The sequence below is a fragment of the Tympanuchus pallidicinctus genome, unplaced genomic scaffold (assembly GCF_026119805.1).
Source record: "Tympanuchus pallidicinctus isolate F22 unplaced genomic scaffold, pur_lepc_1.0 scaffold1, whole genome shotgun sequence".
NCBI lineage: Eukaryota > Metazoa > Chordata > Aves > Galliformes > Phasianidae > Tympanuchus > Tympanuchus pallidicinctus.
This window is the reverse complement of record NW_026294618.1, coordinates 66,667,885-66,688,281: the sequence shown is the minus strand read 5'-3', so window position 1 is coordinate 66,688,281 and position 20,397 is coordinate 66,667,885. Positions and strand designations below refer to the sequence as shown.

General features: G+C 38.0%; 1 long non-coding RNA gene across 1 annotated transcript in view; it reads left to right on the top strand.

Moving 5' to 3' along the window:
* LOC128084111 (uncharacterized) overlaps window positions 1–20,397 on the top strand; it is a 44,444-nt gene that overhangs the window by 893 nt on the left and 23,154 nt on the right. The window lies entirely within an intron of this gene.

Genomic DNA, 20,397 nt, shown 5'->3' with positions numbered 1-20,397 from the left:
GAGAAAAATATCTCTTTTAAAAACTTACTGTGTCTGGTAGAAATGCTAAGTCATAGTTTGAAGCAGTGATTGGGCACCTAGTAGGAAGGCAGGGCCAATCCAGTGAAACTCAGGTGCATTCAATATGCTAGAGTGATCAGAAGAGGTGGAGCCAGAATCCACCTCTTCCCAACCCTTAAATGAATTGGCAGTAGAGGCAAGAGTATTTTGCTGGAGATCCCCGCATATGCGAGGCCTTCCAAGTCTAAACGGACTTTTTTTCCTTTATTTCTGTGGCTGCTGTGTTCGGCCGTATCCTCACTTGCTGCAGCATAGGACTTTGCTACTCTGCTCTCATTGCTGCACTTTCCATGGCATTACAGCATTATATTGTGTGACATTGGTAGTTGTCTAACACCTCTACAAGACTGTTTTGAGACTCTCATCTGCAGAGATGTTCAGAAGAACTCTTTTTGTGAGAGGAGTTGATGCTGACGGATTAATTTTTGCCTGTGTAAGTGGAATTCTGAAATTCCTTCCTGCTTCAATGAAACTGCAATGGTAATTCTGGTGAATCCTGACAATATGGTTTGTTTACCCAGTAATTGGAAATGAAGATTTAGTTTGTGTTGATAAGGCAATATATTTTGATACATGGTGTTGCTAATTCTGTCCCTGGGTGGAAAACACCATAAACTGCTTAATTCACTCTTTTTGTAAGTCTAAGACCTGATTTCTGTTCCATGCAAATGAGCATGAGTATAGTCCTACCCATCTACACTGACATCTACAGAATCTACCAACGTAAAGCCAAAGGCAGTTAGTTAATAGACTCTCTTCGCTGCTGACAGAAGTTTCCATGTTCCCCCAGTCTGTCTTAAATGTTGCCTTTAGTGAACATTGGTTGTATGCAGAGGAAAGACAGGCCTTCTAAGCACAGCTATGTTTTTCCAGAACCCTACTCTGATTAAGGCAGTAAGAGCACCTGAGTATCCACGATATTAGGCAATTGGTTTATTTTCATGATTGTAAGAAAAGAGGAAAAATAGGTGTTAGGAATGTCAGAATTTAGAAAATAATGTGATAGAATAGTTTTAAAGCTATTCAGAGAAACATAAGGCTACAGAACTTCTAGATCATCCTGTTCATTCTGTGCTTTTCAGGATCTACAAGCAGTGTGGGTTAAGATAAACAAGGATGAAAATATTACCATGTCCTCTGCTTGGAAAGTAGTAATCAGTACTTAATGGCAATGGGCTGTTAAGCAAACTAATAACTGTTGTTTAATGTGAAGTACAATTTTTTTTTTTTTTTTTTTTTTTGAGATGTGTGCTGTGCTTCAGTCTAGTTCTGTGTTAACATGAAAAGCACTTATTTGAAAAACAGTCATGCTATTATTTTAACTAGTGTTGCTATTTGATGCAAATTCAAAGTACATTTGGAAGTAAGGGCACTTTCAACATATTTATAATCGTCCTCGGGCAACAACGGGGAACTGCTAAGGCTGTGCCACCCTTCACCATGCTTAACTTGCTTTTGCAAACTTCCTTTATTAACTTCTGTGACCAGAACACGCTGGATGTGAGATGGAACACATTAAGTATTTATTGAGAATTCTCCAAACAGAATTCTTGCCTGTCTTCTTACAGGCTTTCTCTAAAAAAACAAGGACTGCAAAGATGAGCCAGCTTGCTGGAGACTACTGGTAACACTGAAGGGGTGAAAAGAGAAGGATAGTAAAGCTGTATCTGGAAACTGTTATTCTCTGATAAGGCACCTATGTTTGCATAACAGTGTTTTAGAACCAAACTAAAAATTCTCCCTGAACTGAATCCTCAAACTAAGATGAAGTTATTTTTATGGTGAGATTCATGTATTTCAGCTGACACTTTTGTATTGCATAGATGCTGAATAAAACCTGACATTATGTCTAGAGTCAGTTGAAGTATTGGCAGTGGCATACGGAACTAGTCAAAATTCTGTTTCTGGCACTTCTGAATGTAAGATTCCAAAGTAGTTAGAGCAATTGACTATGCCACCTGATTACTAAACTGTACGATGAAGTTACAGGACAGTGGGGGAAAGAAGAGTGATGATGCTTTTGCTGTAAGAGATGATATATGTGCATATATCTGTATATTGTTATTGACTGTAACCTCACTGGGAGTAATGTTTGCCAAGCCAGAAAGGACTGCTACACACCCAAAACTGATACTAAAGTTTTAAGTAGAACTTCAGTGGTGTCCATTTCCCCCCTGCTTCCCTTCTTCCTGAGATCTGACAACCAGATGAGTGATTTCTCTGCCCCTAGCCCACCAATACTGTTATAAAAACCATGGATGCTCTCTGGGAGAGGGAAAACCTATGTGCATGAGACCTGAATATATTTGTCTAATTCTATTTGATTTTAATTGTTTTTGACTATTACTTTTCTGTGTGTGTGAAAAGTAATTGCTTTCTAGAGAAAATTTCAAACTCTCCCCAGAAAAATGAAAATACTTTATGAACTGCTTGTTGTCAGCTAAAATACTTGGCTATTCAGCTACGATGTGTTGATAAGTTGTAATTTTGTTTCTTATTCCCTTATGCGTGTGGACGTTTCCAACACGAATAAAATCCCACACTTCATAGAGGTCATAAACTTGTTAAGTATGGAAATGTTGGGGGCAATCTGGCTCAGGAGAGCAGTGTATCTGCTGTGGATACCCCCTAAGGCACTTAATTAAAGCTCCCATCAGGCAACATCTGCATGAAAACAATTTCATTTTTGACATGGACTGGAAATCTCAACTTACTGATTTTTTTCTTCCCTTTGTAAAACTTTATTCTCTAATGTATATGTAAACAGGCCCCAAGAATTCCATTAAAAATGTCCAAATTTCCTTTATAAATAATGCCACTGTAGTGTTCTCACTATGTCTAGCAAGAAGTGTCAGAATTGTAATGCTAATCATTTATGTAGGCACGTATGCTTTAGCATCTTAAGGGCAAGCAGCATATGCCTTTACATGTTGTTGAAATGAGTAGCGTGTAGTAGAAATGGCAATTGCCAAGTTAAAGAAATACTTTGTGATGGTGATTCAATTGCTAGTTTAAAGGTATTATGGGGACAAAAGCAAAGCTTCACAGGCAGAGTAATTACTAAATAATATTTGTATTACACTCCAAACTGCTGCTTTAAGGCACCATTCACACGTTGTGGGTGTTCTTCCTGTTCTCTTTTGGTATCCCTCTGCCCTCAGAAGTTCTTATTATTGACATGGGACTGAGTACAATTACAGTTTTTTTCTTGTTTTCTGTACTCGTCTTTAAGCTTGATGGGGATTCTTATTATTGGAAATTGGAGAAACGGGAGAAATTACTGTTCTGAAGTCTGGAGTGGATGATTGTATTTGCTGAAAATGAAAGAAAATGCTAATTTAAGCAGCAGTAATTATTTTGAAGTGTCTCCTTTTTGGATCTTACATAGCATAGACTGATATTACAGGTCTCAGAACCTGGTTTTCACATTTGTTGTGTTAAATCATTCTCCTATGACGAAGAGAGATAAAGGTCACTTAAAGAGCAGAATGCAAAAGCCTCAAAGGATTGGCATGGTTTAATAAATGCTGTGGTTTAATAAATGCTGTGGTTGGCATTGAGATCCTTTGAGTAAGAGAAGAAATATGGGAAATCTATCTGCTTACTACTGAATAGATGTACCTATCTAGAAATGAATACAGATGAAAGCATTTTTAATCAGTGAAAACCAGAACATAAACAATTTACAGAAAGTACAAAAGATGTTTTGCAATTCCTACAAGTGGTTTTGTAAAGGACAAAGAAGCTGAGTTAAATTGAATGACCAAGATGTTACACATGTAAAACCTGAGAAAAGTGTGAATATTCACTGGGGATCTGCTAGGAATAATCAGCATGTTTGAAAAATGTACTACCTTACTCCCTAAATTATTTCTTTGTTCTATTATTTTTGCTGACAAAAACACAATTTTGAGTTCAGTAAGTGATCACAATACAGATGCTAACAGTGTATGATAAAACATTCATCAGGCTGATCTTCTATTGCCCCCCTCAAGTGAATGGCTTTTATAAGGCCTATCCAGATTCTTGGACTTGTGCTGTCAAACTGTTTTAGTGAATATGTTTTCCTGCCAAGATATGTGTGTGTGTGTGTGTGTGTGTATATAAATATACGTGAAAGTGAAGTTAGGCATAAGAGCAAGAAGATGCTTTTTTCATTTATATATATGCTGAAATATCTTTCTGGTTACTGTGGGGAAAAATGTCATAGTCCCTATATAACAGGGTTGCACTTCTGTACAACTAAAGGTTTAGTGTCACTTTCTGTTCAGTAATGTGAGTTTCTGGATTAATTCAAAAGGGTATCACTTTAATTGTAATCATGCCTTCAGTATAACAAAACTCTTAAAATATTTGAGATTTAACTGTAGTAAATTCTATCCAAGGAAAACAAAAACAACACTTTCTATGTAACAGTTTCCTTTATAGCTTTAAAATTGTTAACTTGGATAATTTAAAAGTAGACAAATGTTTTCATGTTCAAAACTGAAGGAATTAAAAGAAGAGCTGTTTGTCTATCTTACAGCTTACTACCTGTTTAAGTAGCTGCCTATATTCACTTGTGCTTTGCAATATCATTTTTATTATTAAGTTATTTAGTATCTAATTTTGATTGAGTTTTTACTGATTACAAAAGGTAAGAACGTAAATCTTTCAATGCAAGGTAAACTAGTAATAATCTAGACTGAAGAAACAGAATTATATCAATAAATCATAGAATCCTTAGAGTTGGAAGGGACCATTAAAGGCCACCTAGTCCAACTCCCTTTCAACGAAGAGCGGCATCCAATGCTAGATCAGGTTACCTAGGGCCTGATCCAGATTGGCCTTGAAAGTCTCCAGGAACGGGAATCAACTACATCTCTGGGTAACATGTTCCAGTGCCTCACCACACTCATTATAAAAGATCTTTTTCCTTATATTTAACCTAAATCTACCCTCTTTAAGCTTGAAACTTGACAGTTGAATCCTTAGTAAACAAATAGTATACATCACCTAAATTGAAGAGTCTTCCATTTCTCCTTACTGCCAATAAATTCCATAAGGTGGAAACTGTTTAAGGATGACAAATATGTAAACACTGCATGGCATATGCATAAGGAGGAGCAATAAAATCATGAGTTGTGGGAAGGCAGAAGAGAATACTGTGCTTCATAGGCGTGTGAAGGGAGGCATAGTACCTTTCTTCTACTTCTTCCCAGGCATCTTCTTGTGGCCACAGTTGGTGACAAAGATGGACCTCTGATTTAACTAAGAATGACAATTTACATGTTTTTAGGGGCGCCAAAGTTTACGTTTGGATCTGGATCTTTAGAAACAGTTCTACCTTGCTTTGACTGAATATCGCTTAATTTCTTGCAAGTGAAGACGAACATAAGCTAAATAATAAGCAAAGGTAACTGTCCTGCTAGAAGACCTTAGGCTGGCCTAGATGTATCTACACAGGGGGTGCAGGCAAATCCTTCAAGACCTCTAAGGAATGGAGCAAGGAAGACATTGCTATCACTTCTATATTTAAATACATTGATTGATTTTACTATAGAATCACTCTAATTTTCTGCGGAGGTTGGTGTTTGCATGTGCAGAAGTTAGGTTTTGTGGTATCCTTGTCTCATTAGGAACTTTCTCATACTCATAGCAGAAAAGAAAATTCTTGACCTGGTTTCAGAGGAAATCTATCTGCTTAAGTTTGCAGGTCTTGATGCCCGGACTTAATGTAGAATAATAAATGCAAGTGTCTGAGGGTATAGATAAGATCTGGGCTAATCTGGGAAGTTTGGGTGTATTACAGAGTTCTCAATTATATTATATTTGGGTTTTAATTATATTTCAAGATCATATTGAAGGCAAGAACAAAGGATATTTAATTTGGATGTTAAAATACTTGAACAATCAAGGAGGCTACTCCTTGGAAATGAATGAAATACCTTCCTTTTTGGGTTTTCTGCTATTTGTAATAAAATTATCCAGTGCTTCTGTCACAATATTTCTAAACAAAGCAGGAGAAAAAACATGTTTCAATCCTAATTAGCTAACAGGAGAAATATTTTAGCATTTGCATCAAATCAACCCAAGTAATTGACAGCTGTAGTAAAGTCTATAGTGTATTGCTGCGGACTTGTCAGTTGTGTTTTTCAGGGGAAGAAAAGCAGTGGACTCTTTTACCTGCAAAGAACATATTTCACTGTCAGTAGAACAAGTGGCACGCTTTTATTTAAGCACGGTGATTAATTGATTGCTGGATAGGAGTTTATTTAAAAAAAAAAAAGTTTTAAGAACTCCATCTGTTTTGAACGAAATGTTCGTCTACTTTTCTGGACTCCATACCCATGTAATCCCTGAAGCTCAGCATTTGAACAGTGTACAATGTACGTACAGCTTTAGCTAACATAAACTCCAGCCTGCTTCTGCCCAGAGACCACAATGTTTTCTAAAAATTTGCCCCACAGTTCATAAAAAAATCTGGTAAATTTTCTGCATATCTTAGTGAATTTTAACACAATTAATTGTTGTTAATTACATTATTCATCTGTTGATTTGTTTTTTATTTCTCAGAGCACGTGAAGGGGAAGCTCCTGAAAAGTCTGTTCTAAAGCAGCAGTGCTCCTGCAGCATTGCTGCATGCTCTTACTGAAATTCCAGTGCTGCAATAATTTGAAGAGCAAGGAAAAAGAGGGATTGGCTTTCGTCTTGGGATAAGAAAGTTACTGCAGAATTGCTTTTTCTTTCTCTGTCTCACTTTATGCTGACATCGGTACTCCTGTGTATAGTCATTTATTTTGATCCTTATTTCCCCAGAAAAACTTGCTTGCTTCTTTCCCCTGTATTGCTCTACCTTTTCTACTTCAAGCTATTTCCAAGGATGTACTTTTTCCCTTCTACTGAGGACACAGCAGATATGCTGCAGTAATTATTTTTATTGCACGTTGTTTTTTCATTACTCTCTTCTCTCAATCTCATGTCAAACAAAAGCCTTATCTTTTCTCTTAAGGCCTAACTATCCTTGTTTGTAGCACTGAGAGCTTGGCTCTTATCATCAGTAAGTACCTGGCACTGATCATGGTAGGTTCCTTCAACCTGTTTTTTTTTTTTTTTTTTTTTTATGCTTTTGAACAAGTCCTTCCATGCTGTCTTCTGCTACTGCAGGTGCTCCTCCACCACTGAAGTGACCCTGTTGCTCTCTTCCAAAGCCTGCTTGCAATTCTCTTTAAAATTTCTCTAACAACTGCAATAATCTTGCCGTATGCCAGGCTGTGATGCTGAGCACTATTTTCTCATTGCTTCCTGAGTTTTACCTATGCCCTTTGCTTGCATTCAGGCCCTAAAGCTAGGAGTGTGATGCTCAACCTCCTCAGCTGCTGTGCCACATGATTATGTGCTGCAGCTATTGAGGATCACACATTTATTCGTCCGTTGGCTTGTTTTTATGTATCTTGCAATTTCAGAGATGTTATGCAATTGATTATATGTGTACATATAAAAATTTGTGTCAAGACAGAATAGTGATATGTTTGTTTTTCATTGTGACACAAACAGTGGTGGCATTCAGCTGTATGGCTTGTACTTGTCCTACAGAGACTTCTGTGGCCCCTGTGTGCTGGGTGTCCAGCATCTGTGCCTCCTATCCAAACAGGCAGCACTGCTGCAGGCTTCCTTCCTGATTTTGGAACTTTGTTTGTTCTTTGCCTGTTCACTTGATTTCCTTGATATGGGATGTATTTATAAAGTATACAGAATATTAACAGCTATAGACTGGAATCGGTAGGGATAAGTGTTAACTGTTATTAGAAGTCTGTTTTGACTGATATTCATTATGAATATCAAAGGCATAAATATAAAAATTCCAGTGAGTTTGTCATATTTATTTGACTGCTACTTGGGCCTAACTTGTCAGTGCAAGGAGAAAATATTTGAGTAATATATTCATAAACTAAGAAGAAAAAAATAGAAATCTTTTCCTTACACCAGACATTAAAGGGGTTTAAATAAATTGGTATGTGTCATTTTAAAATAAATTATAATTAGAAAAGCACTAATAGAAATGACTTATCATGTTCTTAAAAAAAAAAAAAAAAGCTAGGCTTTTTCAAAAGACTTTTGTACTTTTACCATCTAAATGTTAGTCAAGCTATTTAATTATTAATCATTGAAGGCTAGAAATATATTTTAATTATACATTTCTTAGACCACAGAAGAAAAGCTATTTAACGGGCAGAAAAATGATTTAGTACGTGTAAAACTTAACATTTAATAATATCACCAAGAACATTTATTTTAAATGTTTCCGTGTTCCAGTCCTGTCTAATTAATATCTAAGTGCCAGTGCACTAGTTATATTCTTTTGCTTTGTAATCAGCTCAGCTGAAGTTTTTTTGCTTAGTTGCCCTTGGCTGGAGCTTCAGCAAGCTACACAAAGAAGTGAATAGGATGCTGGGTGAGGGCTCTGGGATCCTGAGGTACTTCAAGAGCAAGGTTTGGATATGATAATGAGGAACCGTTTCTGTTACAGATGAACATGCATGATTGTTCATCACTAAAAAATATGCAAAAGAGGGTTTTGAAAATACAAGTGCACTTATAAAGCTTATGTCCCTCAGTTCTACGTTTTCATGTATAACAAGAGAAGCACATAGTGCAGGCTTGCCTAGCACTTAGGAATGCTCACTTGAGCAAATTTTCTAATGCTTTCTTAAATTTTAGTTCTATTCAAGAGCTAAGCTGAAGGAGAGGCCTTCAAGCTGAGCAATTGTTATCTGTGCAAAATATTGATTCTAAGCTAGCCAATATATAATCAAAATACAGACTGAACTAGTGACGTGAACAAATAGTTTCATCTTTGAAGCTTGGCTTTATCAAAATGAGCTCATGTTGACTCTTCAGGTGAAAGGGTATTTCAAGTGCAAAATGGTGTTCTGCCAGGTGTTAATTGTTACTTCACCCTCTCACGCTCTCTTGCCGCATGGAGGTGCTGGGTCATTCTTTCATTGATTAGACAGTGATGTCAGATTGTGATATGACCAAGTTATATAGACCAGATCAGCATCAAGATACAAGAAATCCCTATTTTATTCCTTTCTAAAATGGTTGCAAAATTTTTCTCTACTGTTCTCTAGTTTCTTGCTATGTCTTTTCTGCTCCTCTGTGAACAACATGGAAGCATTGGTACAGTCCTAGATGCTTCACCAGTTCATTTGTTCAGCTTCAGATGAACCTTTTGATTTAAGTAATGCACACTCCAGATGGAGCGGATTCTCCTCTGAGATGTCATCCATTTGAAAATAATTTGTTGAGGAGAAAAATATAAATAAAAGCTTGTGTGATGACTGTGAAATGGCAACCTCATAAATGAAATTGCAAATACAATGCCTGCTAGAATCAGAGAGAACTTGCCAAATTTTCTAAGAAGTAAACAGCTAATTTCACTTCAAGGAACTCAAGGGAGGGGGTTGTGTAAAGGGTATGAAGTGTAAGCATCACCTGTAGGTAAGCTGATCTAAATGGGGAGAGCCTGAAGAGTAGGCTTTACTTGTTTTAGTCTACTATTACAGTCTTGTAGGGTGAGGATTATATAAAGGTCTAATTCAAAAGTATATATACGTTATATAAAGTGTCTAACTCAAAATGTTATTGTGCAATACACTTCAAGAAAGACTGCCGGTATGAGGCTGACTCAACTGTGCCATGTGTGTTCAGTTTTCCTAACAGTATTTTGTGTGAGGACATGGAAGGGATGGGAACACCCTTGACTTGGAGTAAATCCTGTATGTATGACCAAGTGATGCTCTGAAGCATGAAGAGAGTGGTTCAACATGGAGATAACTCATTTGATTCTCAGCTTTCTTCTCAGATCCCCAGAGCTGTCTACATTGCATTTGGGTCTGTAGCATCATTTGTCTTGATGTCTAGCTTCCTCAGCCCAGTGAGGACTTGCTGGAGTCTGTGCCAAGCTGTTAAACTGGAGCAGTGGAGGCACTGCTGCATGCCCTGCTTTGCTGCCATAGAGTTGGTGATTTGGGAAAGGGGTCAGTGAAAAGCTGCTGCACCTAGATGTGGCCGACTATTTGTTCCCCTTCTCCTTGGCTAAGGCAAACCATAAACACTGTCTAAAGGTTTGGGATATTGGCTTCCATGAGCCGCCCTTTTACCTTGCTAGTTACTGTGCCAGGTGGCTAGTTACTGTGGGATGGGTGTACCAGGGCTTTTTACAGTGTGTAGGATAGTTATGGTAGCTGAGTATCATAATGAGTTTTCAGTGTTAAGTAACTTCTCAAAGATCCTTGCATTGGTATCAGCAAGATCCAAGGCAAGAGTTTAAGACCTGGCAAGGTAGCTTCTTTTAAACACAGTCTAATTTTGGATTTCAGTGTGTTATACTCTGTTTATTTTTAACCTGTTTTTCAGTCTTGGAGCTTAAGATTTGATAATTACATTCACTTTTCCCTTAATGAAATCCATTTAGATTTGAGTGTTCATCTGCTGCTGGAGGTGTCCTCTAGGGAGTAACACATTCAGAATCTTTGTTTTCAAGAAAGAAACCATCCCAAATATAATGATAATAGGCTCTTTGGGAGTGCTGTTCCGTGAGATATGCTATGGGCTGGAAAATATCCTTTGCCAAGCAATAAGACAAGTATAGGAACCGGTATTGTTGGATTATGATCCCAACGGCACAAAAAAGGAGGACCCAGGTACCTTTACATTAGTAATGACACTAGACAGCCCTGGACAACTTCCAAAATGTCTCACAAAGTGTTGACTTTGTGATCAGCATTGAGAATAACTCCTCATCTTATGAAATGCCATCAGTATGGCTGAGTCTAATCTGTGGAAAAGAACACAAATTGCATTTTTTTAAATAACAGTTATCTGTGTATGAATATTGTTGTGATCAGAAGAAAGCCATCAAAATATTGAGAGAGTATCATTTTATGATGTGGATTTTGTGGGTCATTTGTTTCTTTGTTTCTTTGTTTTTTTTCCATTTTCCTAATGCATCTGTATCCTTATAGAGTCTTTGGACTTAAAGTTGGTGTGGAGTTGGGGCTAAATGGGGCTGAGAGCTGTGAAGAAGCTAAAAGGAGAATTCTAGGGAAAAGGAGAAAGCTGTTGTTAAGAAGTAGTCTGAACAGGATGTGCATTGTAGATCCAGCTTGGAGTTGCCAGCCTCTGAGTCAGTTCTGGACATGTTCAACATTAGAAAGTATGTGTTAAGTATGGCTGTGCCCTTGAGGCAACAGATAGCAATTCAAAGTTTGATTTCTTTTCTTTTCTTTTTTTTTTCTTCTCCTGCTGCTTTGAGATGTTTCTGACAAGAAATACTGCCCTTCTGTACGTGTTGGTGGGGGGAGAGAGTCAGAAGGGAGACAGTTCTGCTTGAAGGTTCTGCTCTTTTGGTTCATCTCTAAATCCAATATTATTCTAATGCTTTATAATGCTCTTAAAGAAAAAGCAAAGTTTAGCCACTGATAAGGTTTTATCTACAGGTAAACCATTGCCTTTCATTGTAAGAAAACTAGACTTTAGGTATTAGGAGCCTATAAGAAATTGCTTCTTTCTGCTTTCCAGATTTGATGGGCTTTTAGTATGAAAGTGGTGGTGATGGGGGAATTGAAGAAGAGGGAGCAAAAAAGACAGTATCTGCCTAACTGCAAATACAAAATGGATTTAGAATTTAATAATGGTAGTGAGCAAAAGGATGGGACTTGAGCAAGTGGAAAGCCTTGATGGCTTTGACAAGCCTTTTCTTTATTCTCTTGAGCTAAGTGTGTCACTTGACAGGCTGGCGTCAGGGTACAGTTAGATTCTGACAGGCTAATTTGAGCTTGTGGTTCCAATGAAGCATGCATACAGTACTCATTATATTTAGTGACAATCAGTGTCATTTTCTGCTTAAATGCAGACAGCTCAATACATTTATTTAGCTGCCTATCTGTAAATGATGCAAGCAACTCTATGATGAAGGTGAAGAAAAAGAGCGAGTTAGGTCAGGGGGTTTATTTGTGCTCTTTATAATACTTGAGGTCCAGCAAGAAAATAGGAGGTTGACAATTAAGCTGATCTGAGAAAGAATGGGAAAAGGAGAGGCAAGAGGGTAATTGCTGTGATCTGATATTTCATGTGGCAAAGTGAGAAGACTTGTCCTTTCTGCAGTAATTGGTTATAGGCTGAAAGGATTGGCAATGAAATTTTCCCTGCTTACCAGAATCTGCCTCCTGGGCTCTGAGTAAGCAGTAAACCTTTAATTGCTCTCTAATCTTAATAAAGCTGCATCCTGTGATGGTTTAAACTATGCGAAGTATGTATGTGGAAATGCTTATTGAAAAGACAACCAGATACATGTCATGGTGCAACTCCGGTAGGGCATAGGGCTGTCAGAGAAGATGTCGACGAGGCTTTACTGAAATGCTAGCTGTATGGGGAATATGTCACCGTAAGGTGTCATTCCTACTACTGTTTTTACTGGCTGAATGCAGATTTACTGTATCCTCCTATGTTGGTAAGCTTTTCAGGAATGCAGTAACTGATGAGATGGCTGTCTCTTGTATCTGTTTGATGTCTGTAGTAGGAGACTGATAGGGTACAATGACCAGGTGGTGAAAGCTCCTTTTGGGTTGGAGGGGAAGCTGCAGACAGATTAATTTTTTACTCTACAGGAAGTACTGTGGATCAGTGGATGCAAAAGATCTTTTATTTTAAGTCTCTCTGTGGTGCAGGCCTTTTTTGGGGTTTTACTGCTACAAGAGTTCAAGGCCTGATCTTGACTATCACTAAAGACGAGGTGTGTTACCTCTTCCTAGTTTCCTCCTCAGGGTCAAGAAGATGAGAGAGAGTTTCTGGTCTTTATGTAAATATCATTCAGGGTAGTGGTGGGGAACAACAGAGAATATCTCCTTTTGTCTTAGAACTTCAATGATTTTTAGGTTGATCTTTGCAGCTGTGTCTGGGACTAAAGCTATACCTCTCAATACAAGGGTAGGAGACATAGAATCATTATCCCACTGTCCAAATGTGAACCACCAGAGAGCAGTTTCTGTTCCTGTTTGCACCAAGTAGTCTGGAAACAGAAGGTCTGTCCAGATGGAAAGTGTAAAATACTAAAAAAAAGAGTGACTTGCAGTCATTGCTGGTAGGAAGAAGGCTCAAGCTGTCTTTTCAGAGGGATGCTGGGGACAGCAGCCAGCTGTACTGGATGCTATAGGAAAACAGGAATTTGACCTGTGTGCAGGCTGTCACTTTGGAACAAATAATCATTAGTATTACAATTCTGATATTAGAAAGATAAGTGATAAACAATGAAGAGAAAAGGTTTTTGTTTTTTTTTTTTTGTTTTTTTTTTTTAGTGCTAGTTATTTGCATGTACTCAATATCGCTCAAATTTATTTGGCATCAAAAATCAATACATAAATGTCTCACAGTGACATAAAGAAGAAGAAATATGACTTTTCAGTGCAGAGTTGTCTTGTTTGCTAAGTATCTATAACTTCAGTAACTTAGGGTTAGGACCTGATTTTCTGCTTTGTTACATCATATTTGGCTAGTGATGTACTCTTAGCTTTGCTCTGTTGTAAATCTAGCAGAAGGGGGACTCAATGACATTTCTTCTCTCTCTTTTCCAACTTTTAAATTCTCTTTTGAAAAGATGGACTGCAAAAAATACCTATACTATGTACTGTCTGAATTTTATTGCACTGAAGAAGAAGCACATTTGTAATGCTGCAATGATGTCTTCCATTTTTTTTCCTTCTGATCTTGAATGAAGTCTGTGTGTGAGGCAAGTCACATAGACACTGTTCTCCTTGACTGTTGCTGCATTTGTCACAATTAATGGTACTCTGGTATACTCCTAGAAATGAGAAATGAAGATGTATAAGGCCTAAGTGTCTTGGGATCCTATCAGTCCTTGTGTTACTGTAAGAGATGTATTACACATTCAGGATGGCTCTACCATTTTCTGAGTCTGGCTTTTAACTGTTGTTTTTACTAGTGGTGGATTTTCTTAAAAAATATTTTTCCAAGAGCCGTTCCTCTAAAAAGTGACAATTTTATAGAAGCTGAGAAATATTTAATTTGTATCTCCAGTTACAAATAGTATCCACTGGAATCTACGAGAATATAATTCTCTATACCTGAGGAATGCGATGATTTTCTGTAGTCTTTAGTCAGTATTATATCATAAGAACTCTTCTCCAAGATGTTTCTTCATCTTGCATCAACACAGTCTTGCATTTCTCTGTAAGGTTATGTTGATTATGTGCTAATGTAATTATGCTGTCATTCAAAATGGAGATCAGCATTTTAATGCTAATGCACTGATTTTAACTTTGGAAAGAAACCTCTGCTTAGCACCATCAAAGCAAATTTGTGTGACACATGTCACAGTTTGGAATTGATCCAACTAGGTGTTGAATTGTAAACACCTTGTTTCCCCTCCAGTTTTCAGAGGCTGAGATGTAATTTATTCCAATCAGGATGTACTTTGACAAGCCAGCTGAATGGGATGCAGCTGCTGTTAAAATATTTCCAACTCCACGCTTTTCAGGTTTTCCCAGATGTCATCATCTTCAGAGCTCTCCATGCTGGTTCTGCTGGCAGCTCTGACAAGGGTTAGAAGGAAGTGGGAGTGGGATGAGCTGCAAGGGGAAGAAGCCCATTATACTCGCTATATAGTTAGATGGACAAAAGATTTTGATTGGAAGAGCCATCTCCACTGATGAATAACTAATTCACTCAGATGCTGAATCTAGTACTTATTGTGAGTTTGATGAACACTTGAAAATTCTGTATGTGGAAACACTTTCATAATAATGACTAAGACACTGTGAAGTAATAAGCCTTTAAAAACTGCAGATGTTACCTGAGATGAAATCTATTTTTGTTTCAGAATATGAAAACTTTGAAGACCAAAATATTTTCCTCTATTTCACAATCCTAACAGGTAATAAGCACTGCAGTAGACTTCATGTATAAATAAATATGCCTGTCTCCTAAACCAGTCCTCCCAGTTCAGCTTGATTTTTGCTTCATAACTTTTAAAGGAAGGTTTTTACGGATTGTCATTGTCCTTCTGCTCTGGCACTGTCATAGAATTATCTTCACTTTGACAACATCATTTCAGTTTGGATAACTGGATTGGAAAATGTATATGGGTTCAGTTGGTTAATGTTTGTCCTCTTCTGGAAAGATTCTCAGTCTGTTGTAGAAGCAGGTTCTAAAACAGGTTCCATCTTGAAATGTCATAGCTTGTTAAAAGATGAGATCAGAATTATTCCATAAGATTTGTAGGAAGGGTATAAATCTGAAATGTTCTATGAAGCTGCGTGCATTTTCTGAAACTGTATCATTGGACTCGCAAGGCTGAATAAGTTAAGGACTACCCCACCCTTGGCCAAAGACACATGCTTAGGGGGTCTTTTGCTCTAAGGATTATCTGGCTATGTAGTTGACTTCAGTGGAGCTCAGACTTCCTTGCTCTATTAAAGTGATAGCACTCATCTTGGCTATTTGTTTTCCCTTAAAATGGCTTATTTTCTTCATAACCTAATCTTCTGTTGTCAGTATTTCTATTCCAATAGTGATGTAAACTGGGAGGGAATGAGATGGAGTTACATTTTTGTCAAAGCAGAGAAGTGAAGTTAGAACTGGCTCTTGAGTATTATTGACTCTTGTAGCCTTTTTTTTTTCCCTGAATGCTAAAAGATAGGAAATTTCAGTCCCTTATCTATGCTTCATGTATAAAGCATTTTTATCTTGGGAGTAAATTGTCAACTGTTATTCCTGTGCTCTTTAATAGGAGGGAAAAGTGAAGATCGTAATAAAGAGATAAATTATTTTCCTCTTGGAGATCAAGTTGCAAGGAGGAAACAAGCAGTCTATAAATAAAGGGATGGTTCTGAACAGAGCTAGGGGGTTAGATTAGGTTAAACTTGCAACCCGTTCTGTATAAATGCTCCACTTATGCAGAAGGTCTTCCAAACTCCAGCACACATTGTATGCTGCTTTGGGACTTGGTCTGGAAAAATCTTCCATGAATGACTTTTAGGTATTCATGGTTCTTACTATCTAAGGTAGTAGAATAGAAGAGTAACTGTTGTTTTTATGTTAAGAAAAATACAGTTTGACTGTGAAGTCTGAGTAGACACAGCAAAACAAACTCTGAGGGATAATTCTTCAGCTGAGATGGAAAATTTTCCTTATATCCGAAGGAACCTGCTACTAAAGTTTTAAAGTATGTAACAGTACTTTTTGTGTTAGAGCCATCTGGATTGCTAAACTGCCAATTAATGTGATTTTTAGCAGTGGCTGCTGTGATTCATACTCCAGTTTGAAGAGCTGATATACGCTAGCTGTTGATTTCACATAAATGGAAAATAGAGTCTTGCTAGTAACTTACGATAACTTTCAGGCTGTAGGGGTCCTATTCAGAGCAGAACATTAGTAATCACTAGCAAGTCTTTGGTCCAGCTATACTACTTAAGATCTCATGAAATAGATCTTTCAAGTTTGCTAGTATGCATACCTTTCTTGAGAAATACAAATCTGTGACTATTTTTTTTCCCCAAAAAGCCTTTTTATGAGTTCTGCTCCAAAAGGAACGCCACCTTTTTTATTTTGCAGATTCATGACACTAGAGGTGGATGTAGATGGTATGAGAATAAAGGTTGAACCTTCCCACAAATATTGTATTACATTTTTGTTGCTGTGTGACAGCTGGCAGCAGAGAGGCATCTGATGTGGAAGTCTGCATGAAGCAAAGGTGTGTCACTGAATTCCTCCATGTGGGAAAATTCTCCCCCATTGATCTCCATCAATGTTTGGTGAGCACTTGTGGAGACTAAACAGTAGATCTGAGCACAGTGTGGCATTTCAGGTGCTGGTATATTTCAGTGAGTGGTGACAGTGATGTAAAAGACAGGCCACACTCTGTACAGCCATACACAACTACCACACCACAAAATGAGAAGCATCTCAATGAGCTCATCTGTGCAAATCATCAGATTACAACCAGAGAACTGTGTCTAGAGCTGAGTATCAACTTTGAATTAACGAAAGTAAGGTAGGTTAAAAGTTATGTGTTTTCATGAGGTATTGAATCAGCAGCTGCAGATTTGACCTTGCTAAGCCAGATTCTTGCTGCCAATAACAGATGCTTTTCTACAGACTTAGATAATTAGTGCAGAGAGTGGGTCTCCTGTTTTTCCAAATAACATCATTAGCTATCTTATCTCTGGAATGCAAAGTAACAGACATGAACACTAAGACCACAAATTAATAAAGAAGCAGCGGATTGGTGAATGGAGTTGTGGCCAATGACATGACAAATCACAGCCAACCAAATGTCCTCCATTGTAACCTAAGCCGAAGAAAATAAGATGATGAACTTCATCAGAAAGACCACCAAGAGATACATGTGTGTAAAGAAGCTGAGACTTGGGCAAGAGGGCAGATGTCAATCATTTTGGTGACTCACTGTAATAACCCACCCTTTTTTTGGACATCTGATGCATATGTAAACAGCTTGCTCTTTAAGTATGTGCCTTTCTTGCCGTTTGGTATGCAGGCTAGGTGGGATTGTCCCCCCTGCATCCAGTGTGTGTGCAGTGCTGATTAGACATACCTGCTTTATGATTACTCTGTGGTTATAGCGTTTGATTCTTGCATGTCAACTTCAGTGTGTTGAAAACCATGATGGGAATGTTGGAATACTGCAGAGTTTATGCTAGGTGGGTCCCATAAATGATCAGGAAAAGGAAGAAAACCTCATGCAAATTCAGCAGGTTTTACTGAACCAATATGAGGCTGAAGTTTGCATCATTACTAGTGACGAAATATGATGTCTCCTCTAGAAGCTGGAACAAAAATGACAGTTCATAGAGAGGTGAGATGTAAATTCCCCATTGAAGAAAAAAGTTCAAGATGCAGCTCTCAGTGAGTAAAGTGAGATGCGCTATCTGTTTTACCATGATCTGTCTTGAGTTTTCCCTACGTTGTGCCCAATGAAGTTTTCAGACTTAATAGAATTGGAACTGAAGTCTTCATCTTGTTTGTTTCAAGACAATTCTACTTTTGAATCTGTGGATCGAAATATAAATATTTTTGGTGGATGTCTTATTTATATTATTATTCAAGTGGTGTCCCCCAGGGGTTGGTGCTGGGGCAAGCTGGATAAGCTGGATCGCTGCGCTGAGGTGAATGGGATGAGGTTTAACAAGGCCAAGTGTCGGGTCCTGCACTTTGGCCACAATAACCCCATGCAGTGTTACAGGCTTGGGGATGAGTGGTTGGATAACTGTGAGGAGGAAAGGAACCTGGGGATGTTGGTTGATGCTCAGCTGAACATGAGCAGACGGTGTGCCCAGGTGGCCAAGAGGGCCAATGGTATCCTGGCCTGCATTAGAAATAGTGTGGCCAGCAGGAGCAGGGAGGTGATCATCCCCCTCTACTCAGCACTGGTGAGGCTGCACCTCGAGTATTGTGTTCAGTTTTGGGCCCCTCACTACAAGGAAGACATTGAGGATCTGGAACGTGTCCAGAGAAGGGCAGCAAAACTGGTGAGGGGTCTGGAGCACAAATCTTACGAGGAGCAGCTGAGGGAGCTGAGATTGTTCAGTCTGGAGAAGAGGAGGCTCAGGGGAGACCTCATTGCTCTCTATAACTTCCTGAAGGGAGGTTGTGGTGTAAAAGGGTCTGGCCTCTTCTCCCAGGCAAATAGTAGGACCCGAGGAAACAGCCAGAAGTTGTACCAGAGGAGGTTTAGGTTGGATATTAGGAAAAACTTTTTCTCTCAAAGGGTGGTCAGGCACTGGAATGGCTGTCCAGGGAGGTGGTGGAGTTCCTGGCAGTGTTCAAGAGGTGCCTGGATGAGGAGCTACAAGAGATGGTTTAGTAACTTGTACTAGTAGGAATGGGAGGGTGGTTGGACTAGGTGATCTTGCAGGTCGTTTCCAACCTTGCGATTCTATGATTCCATTTTTTTCCCCTTGCAATTGCAGTAATGTAAGCTTTTGTTATGGAAAATCAGAATGTTTTGGAGTTAATATAGAAATCAGCAAAGTAGGCATTCCTGTGAAGCAATTATTAATTATTTGAGGCGAGGGAAAAAAACCTCTTTTCTTCACAATCTCTAGTTCAATTTGCAAGTTAAATGGTATGTTAGGAATTGTCATGTGCTTTAGCACATCCTTGTAATTATTTGACAATCATACAACATTTTAGAAGAAGGCCAGTAAATATGAACAGTTCAACCAGGATTTGATGACATTTCTGCTGTAAATACATTATGTGAGAAATATTCTTAAGGAGTTGTCTCTGAGTTAATAGTATACCCCACTGCTCTCTTCAAGGGCACATGGCAATTGGTGACCTTTTTAGCACTTTCTCCTGACTTAATTTGATCAGAGTGGACTACTGGTTTCCTCTTGACATCTTGTGTAGGCAGATGCCAATGTGGAGTGCTCCCTTTTCCCCTTTCTATATTAAATTCCACCAGTGGGCCTAAAGAATAGTTTTTAATGGGTCTGTATTCCTGTTAACATAGATTTCACTTCTGAACAAGATACATAATCTTCTGCTACCATTCAAAGGTATTTCATACTCTGAAATACCTTTTGGTGTGAAAAGGAAATACTTAGATCAAAAAGCACGTTTCTTATGTGACAATTTCATGTCTTGCACAGCTAGAATCTATTTTAAACAAGGGGGAAAAATGTGCTGAGAAGTGACTGCTATTGTAAGCTTTTAAGTTGTAAAGCAGAATGAGGTCAGTTTTGATTTAATACTTTTTACAATCAGAACCTAGATTTTTAAAATATTTTCTGAATGACCTGCATCATTTTCTTTCTTCACCTTTATGTAATGGCTAAGCTACTTCACTAGATCTGTGCTTCACTGTTAAAACTGTATTATAATCAGAAGTTGAATTAAAGATTTTTATTTTTTTTACATGAAAAAATATTTTATTTTTCATCAGTTCTTCCTGTCTGGTAGGAATGTAAGAATTTTTCCAGCGTCTCCTAAGATTTTAAACTATATTCTTTTTTTGGAGAACAGTCTAGATTTAATATGCTGATTATTTTTTTTTAGTTTTTTTTTTTTTTTTTGAAGGTTGTATATGTTTGTGCTCAGTGGAGTTAGCATCAGAATAGATCTTCTTTATTGTGTTCAACATGCATCTTGCATACCATTCACTTACAAACAATAATTTCCTCGAACAGTTAATTGGCCCTAAGTTCTCCCAAACGACAGTGATAGAGGATGAAACGTTTCTCATTTTGTGACAAGACTAATAGCGCATAAGAAAGAACCTCCTATTTATCCTTTGAGTCCCTTTGCTCTTTGTCT